Source organism: Sapajus apella, unplaced genomic scaffold, assembly GCF_009761245.1.
Source record: "Sapajus apella isolate SASKATOON/1434 unplaced genomic scaffold, GSC_monkey_1.0 scaffold14, whole genome shotgun sequence".
Taxonomy (NCBI): domain Eukaryota; kingdom Metazoa; phylum Chordata; class Mammalia; order Primates; family Cebidae; genus Sapajus; species Sapajus apella.
The window spans coordinates 8,033,574-8,040,500 of record NW_022436954.1 but is presented as its reverse complement, the minus strand read 5'-3'; the positions used below and the strand labels follow the sequence as shown (position 1 = coordinate 8,040,500).

Sequence of the window (6,927 nt, the reverse complement as noted above, 5' to 3'; positions counted from 1 at the left end):
TATAATGGAATCTCGGGAGTGACAGCTTGTCACTTTTGCTGTTTTCTATTTGTTAGAAGCAAGACGGTAAATGCAGTCCACCCTTAAGAGGGAGGGATTTCATAAGAGTTCCGATACCAGGAGGAGGGGATCATTGGGACACCTTAGAATCCACCTACCACAGCCTCCAAAGTCTAATATACATAAGACATGAATTCAATTACCTTTAAGGTTAATCATGGATTTGTTTCCTAATTTATAATAAACCCAAACATTGAGGGGCTGTGGGGGAGATGGGTGTTATGGTTTGGCTGTGTCCCCACCCAAATCTCATCTTGAATTGTACTCTCATAATTCCCACATGTTGTGGGAAGGATGCGGTGACAGATAATTGAAGCAAGGGGGCAGTTTCTCCCATACTGTTCTCTTGGTAGTTGTCTTTTGGTAGAATAGGTCTCATGAGATCTGATGGTTTGATAAGGGGAGACCCGTTTTACTTGGCTCTCCTTCTGTCTCTTGCTGCCACCGTGTAAGAAGTGATTTTCACCTTCCACCATGATTATGAGGCCTCCCTAACCACAAAGAATTGTAAGTCTATTAAACCTCTTTCTTTTGCGAATTGCCCAGTCTTGAGTATGTCTTTATCAGTGGTGTGGTGTGAAAACAACCAATGCAATGGGGATGGTTAATGGGTACAAAAAAGTTAGAGAGAAGTAATAAGACCTACTATTTGATAGCACAGTAGGGTGACTATAGTCAATAACTTGATTGTACATTTAAAAATAACTAAAACAATGTAATTGGATTGTTTGTAACACAAAGGATAAATACTTGAAGGGATGGAGACCCCATACTCCATGATGTGATCATTTCACATTACATGCCTATATCAAAACATCTCATGTATTCCATAAATATATACACTACTGTATACCCACAAAAATTAAAAATAAAATAATAGGCCAGGTGTGGTGGCTCATGCCTACAATTCCAGCACTTTGGAAGGCCAAGGCAAGTGGATCACTTTAGCTCAGGAGTTTGAGACCAACCTGGGCATCATAGTGAAACCCTGTCTGTAACACAAGAAATACAAAAAATTAGCCAGGCGTGGTGGTGCGCATTTGTGGTGCCAGCTACTTGGGAGGCTGAGGTAGGAGGAATGTTTGAGCCTGGGAGGCAGAGGCTGCAGTAAGCTGTGATCACACCTCTGCCCTCCACCCTGGGCAACTAAATGAGATCCTGTCTCAAAAACAAAAAACAAAAAAATGAAAACAAACACTCAAAAACAACCACATTCACAAAACCAAAAACCAACAAAACAAAAACCTCAAAAACCAAAAACGTGAAAAACAAAAAACTCCCACATAAATTATTAAAAAAACCCCTAAACACCTTAAAACTAATGTTTATGTTCCCAAATCATCAATGAAACTGACATAAATGCCTCATTAGGATTTTGAGTTAGATTGCTTCATCCCCTTCTCCCTTTGTCTCTCTAGAAGAAGGGCCTAGAGAAGTTAATAATATTTCTGGAGTAAGCACAAGAGTACTCTGGTGTTGACACCTAAGTCTCCCCAGTTTTACATCCTAGATGTGCCAGTTTCCTGACAGGAGAGCGGATTTTATGAGAGACCTGCAACTGTGTGTCAGCGCTCAGCTTCTCCACGTGGCTGACTTTATATTAGTTTCTCAGGGTTGCTGTAACATGGTACACCAAACTGTGTGATTTAAAACAATAGAAATTTATCGTCTCACAGTTCTGGAGGCTGGAAGTTCAAAATTAAGGCGTTAGCAGGGTGAGTTTTTGTTTTCCTGTTAAAGAATGCTTTATTAATACAAATACACACAAACTCATTAAGAAATGTAAATATTTATGTCATAGCAAACAGGTGGCAATTCATCATCCAGGGTCAACAGAAGGGTTGAAGAAGACTTTGGCAGATTGCATTCCCATGGTGGAGAGGGCGTCTTCACAGGCGAAGGGGGGCCCAGCTGAAGCAGCTTTTCAAGCTCTCTCTCCTAATCAAGGATCATAAGAGGTGCTCCACTCAAGGAGAGGCCTGCGATCTGGTGCTCTTCAGGTAGGTTAGAACTCTCAAAATCTAGAATTGAAGTGAAAGAATTGTTCTATTTCTGGATAGGCATTATCTGAGGCAGGAACAAAACTTTTGCCTTAACAGCCTTCTTGGTCATCTTTTTGGCAGATAAATTTGGCAATTTTAGTTTGAGGAGTCTGTTTGTCTTTACTCACTTTTCTGTACCCCTGTTGACAGTTACAAAAGCCTTTCTTGTAGCTTTAGGTAAGGCTGGTAAAGCACTGGACATTTTTCCAGAATGTGGTGTTGAAACTTGAGATCTCCCGTCTAAGGCTTTGATTGAAGGTCCAGATCCCAGCTTCAGCCTTTCTTTAGGAGCTTCATGGTTACCTGGTTTTCCATTCTCCTTATCAACATAGATCAGAGCAGGCTGGGTTCCTTCTAAGTGTTCTGAGGGAGAATCTGTTCCATGCCTCTCTCTTTGCTTCTGGTAGCCCCAGGTATTCCTTGGCTTGTGGATGCATCACTGCAGTGTTCCATGTCCACATGGTGTTCTCCTTGTGTGTCTGTGTCTTCTTGTACGGACACCAGTCATATTGGGTTAGGGGCCCCCTCTGCTCCAGTAGGACCTCATCCTAACTAATCACATCTGTAACAACCCTAGTTCCAAACATGGTCGCATTCTGAGAACTTCAATATATCTTTTTTGGGGCCACAATTCAACCCATAATCATACCCCTGAATAAACTGGAAAGAATAGAATTTGGGACATTACATTTCTAAGTAGTTAGAAAAACTACTTTTGTTTATCAAATAAAGAAGGTATTTGAAGTTGCTCCTTCAGCTTTAATTTTTTTTGTGTGCGTGCGTGATAGAGTCTTGCTCTGTCGCCAGGCGCCAGGCTGGAGTGCACTGGCGCAATCTTGGCTCACTGCAACCTCCACCTCACAGGTTCAAGCAATTCTCCTGCCTCAGCCTCCCTAGTAGCTGGTACTACAGGTGCGCGCCACCACACCCAGCTAATTTTTGTATTTTTTAGTAGAGACAGGGTTTCACCATGTTGGCCAGGATGGCCTCAATCTCTTGACCTCGTGATCCACCTGCCTCGGCCTCCTAAAGTGCTGGGATTACAAGTGTGGTGAGCCACTGCGCCTGGCCAGCTTTTATGTTTTTAAAAACTTTTGCCTCTAGGGTTTGCCTGATGAGTTAAAGACTATCCCAGTTTTAGCCACAGGAGGTATTGGTTAAATTGGTATTTACCTCCTGTGGCTAAAACTGGGTCAGCCATTTCACCTGTACCCTTCTTTGCCGTCAGGTGTGGGTTAAGGACCTGGAGACTGAAAAGGTTTTTCCTTTAGCAAGTGTTCCTATGACAAAATACTGAGCTGTTGACTGGGGCTGGGAAGAGAGGATGTCCTTGGGACTCCTGTAGAGAGGGCTTATTCCAAGGTGTCTCTAAAGCCTCTTGGGCAGTGGGCTTTTGGGATGAGGACTGACAGACCCTGCATGCCTGGAGGATGCTGGGCCACTGGGAGCTGGCTTATTTTACTCTGCTCCAGGATAGGGACCGCATAAGCTCAATGAGCAGCTTGCACAGATGCTATAAGCCATCCCTAGAAGAGGGCTTCTTACCTCTTGAAATGATTCTTGATTCAGCAATGGGCAAAACCAATGTTTTTTTAATCAAGAATCATTTCAGTGTTAGGTGGGATCCATCCAGACCAGTCACCTAGACAGTTCCTTAAATTGGGATTTTGTGAAGCAAAAAAAGAGGATATATTGAGAATGATGGAACTTCTGGTCTGAAATAAGAACTGCATACACATCCTGGATTTTTTCCTTTTCCTCAACTCCCCCACAATTGGCTGAATGTTTGCATCCCTACAAATTCTTATGTTGAAATCCTAACCCCCAATAGCCCAGTATTAGAAGGTGGGGCCTTTGGAAGGTAATTAGATCTTCAGAGTAGAGGCCTCATGAATAGGATTAATGCCCTTGAACTAGACCCACAGAGAGCCCTCCAGCCTCTGTCTGCCATGTGAGGAGACAATGAGAAGATAGCAGTCTTCAACCTGGAAAAAGGCTTGTACCAGAGCCTGACCAAGCAGGCACCTATCTCAGATTTCCAGCTTCCAGAACTGTGCGAAATCAATTTCTGATTTGTATTAGCCATCCTGTATATGGCATTTTTATGATAGCAGCATGAACAGACTAAGGCCTATTGGCTTTACTTCCGCAATGGAAGACAGTCTTTTCATGCCCCGTTCTCTGCTGCTTCCTTTTTAATTCAAGCTACCATTGCCGCTCCTCTGGTCTCCCTCCTCCATCCCTGTCTTCCACAATCCGTCTTCCACCTAGAAGCCAGTGATGTTTTAGAAACCTGAATCTAAGCATGTTATCTCTATGTTAAAACTCTCCAATGCATTTAACAGTCTCCGCAATCTGGCTCCCCATTTAACTTTATCTGATATCACTCGTGTTGATTTTTTTTTTTTTTTTTGAGACAGAGTCTCACTCTGTCACCCAGGCTGGAATGCAGTGGCACAATCTCGGCTCACTGCAGCTTTTACCTCCTGAGTTCAAATGATTCTCCTGCCTCAGCCTCTTGCTGTAGCTGGGATTACAGACACAGGCCACCACGCCTGAGATAATTTTTGTATTTTTAATAGAGACGGGGTTTTGCCATGTTGGCCCGGCTGGTCTCGAACTCCTGGCCTCAAGTGATCTACCCACTTCTGCCTCTCAAAGTGCTGGGATTACAGGTGTGAGTCACCGCGCCTGACCTCATGTTGGTTCATTTCTTGTTATTGTCTTTTCCTTTGCATATCCTTACTCTCTTCTCCCCATAGAATGCACACCTTTGAGAGCAGGGACCTTGTTTGTCTCGATCATAGAGACAGAGCTGTGCCTGGCACTTTGTGGGTGTTCAGTCAATACGTTTACAATGCAAATGGCAGAGACAGAAATTTAGGCAAGCAACCATGGGTTTTCTGTATTCAGTTCTGATACCGACTTTCAGTTCTTTTCACCAAAGAATTGGCAGGAGTCCTGAGCCAGGTGGTGGAGGGAATGATTAGGAATTCTTTTCTAGGCTCTGCAGATACCCTTTTGCGTGCCCAATATTGTTCTTGTCGCACACTGATCCATGCCTTGCTTTCATTCTTGCCAATGTGGTTAGGCAACGATTGTGTCAAGTACCGGAACATTCCACTAGAGGGCAGTAGAATATAGTGTTCAGAGTTTGGGATCTGAAGCCATTGACTGCCTTGGCATCTATTCCCTTCCAGGAATCATTTTGGAGTGAGGGCAGCGATTTTTTTTTTTTTTGAGAAGGTACTCTATATATTTTTGAAAGATATATTTTTTTAATACAGGGGATTCAAGTCTAAACTATGATCCAAACCATCATTCTCAGCAAACTGACAGAAGAGCAGAAGATCAAACACCAGCGATTATTTTGAACTATGATGATGTGAGGGCAATCACCTAGGGATGACAGAAGAGCAAGCTAGATCAAATGGCCATATAACATATAAAACACTATGGTTAAGAACTTAGTACCCCCCACACTCCTTCCTACCCCCTAAAGGCAGGCTGGCTGGTTTAAAAATGGGAGGAGGAGGGAAGTGGTGCACATTACTTCTGCTCACATCCCACTGTCCAGAAAACACGACTTGCTGAGGGGTCATATGGCTATCCTTTCCTATAAGAAAGGCTGTGAGATGTAGCCTTCTTTCTCAGTGGCCAAATATCTATTATAGAAGAATGGGAAAATGGATATTGGAAATTAACTGGCAGTTTCTGTCACAAATCCTTAAACCAGCTGAGGTGAAATAATCTGAGTTAAATAATTTTGACTCTTGTTAGGGCAGGGGATTTCCAAGGGGATTCAGACCCAAGCCACTGGTCATTAGGCTTTGCTTCCTTGTTTGTTAACTTGTTACATCAACTAGATTTTTGGATTTTATAGCCTGGCCCAGGGATGTACTTTTAGAATCCCCGATAGCTAGTGTCCTATCATTATGATTATGCAAAACTGGTCTGTTAGCATTTATTAAAAACTTTTGTTTGCCTTATTAGCATCTTTGTATGGTCCAGCCCTGCAGGGTCCTTTGAGCCCCTTTCTGCTGGTGTAGAGACAAGGAACTGTGGAAATAAAAGACACAAGACACAGAGATGGAGAAAAGAGAGTTTGCGCCCAGGGGTCCACTGCCCACCAAAGCGCGGAGTCCGGCAGTGGCCCTGAGTGTCTGCACACTCTGACTTTTATTGAGTACAAAGCTGGGGGCAGGGTAGGTAGGGCATGGCATTGGTGGTCAGTGATAGGGTCAAGTGATAGGACATCACGTGTCATATAGGTAGGGGCCAAGACTTTCCAGTAGCTGAGATGAGGTAAGGAGCATAATGGGTCAGCACTTTTCCATACTTGTCAAGAAAGAAAAAAGACATTAAGATTTATATTACTTTTACTGATTATCTCTTCTATGAAAAAGGAACCAGGTGTAGAAGCAGAACATGAGAGTGGACATGGAAAGTGACCACTGAAGCACAGCATCCCATAGAGACAATTAAGCCCCCAGCTGTCTGTGGGCTTCCCTGACAGCCGTCCGGCTTACCACAAGAGCTTGGAGGAGTGGAGATTTCTAACTCCGCTGAGGAAGGAGACATGTTGGCCTTACCTGGGCGTGACAGAGGGTTTAAAGTGTCTTGCCTTAGGGTCATTCCTTTCACAATGTCACCCCAGGTTCACACGAAACCTGAAAGGCATTAGTAAAAGAACTGAGATCACCTATGAATAACTAAGATCACATATGAATAACTAAGGTCACCTATGAATAACTACTATAGCTATATGTCTAGTTATTTTCTTCTTCATTGTTTATATGGGAATAGGCTGAGCCTTCTGACTCCT

General features: G+C 43.3%; 1 pseudogene; it reads right to left on the bottom strand.

Annotated features, from left to right (window-relative positions):
* Positions 1 to 1,879: 1,879 nt before the first annotated feature.
* Positions 1,880 to 6,683, bottom strand: LOC116554516 (annotated as a pseudogene).
* Positions 6,684 to 6,927: the final 244 nt, after the last annotated feature.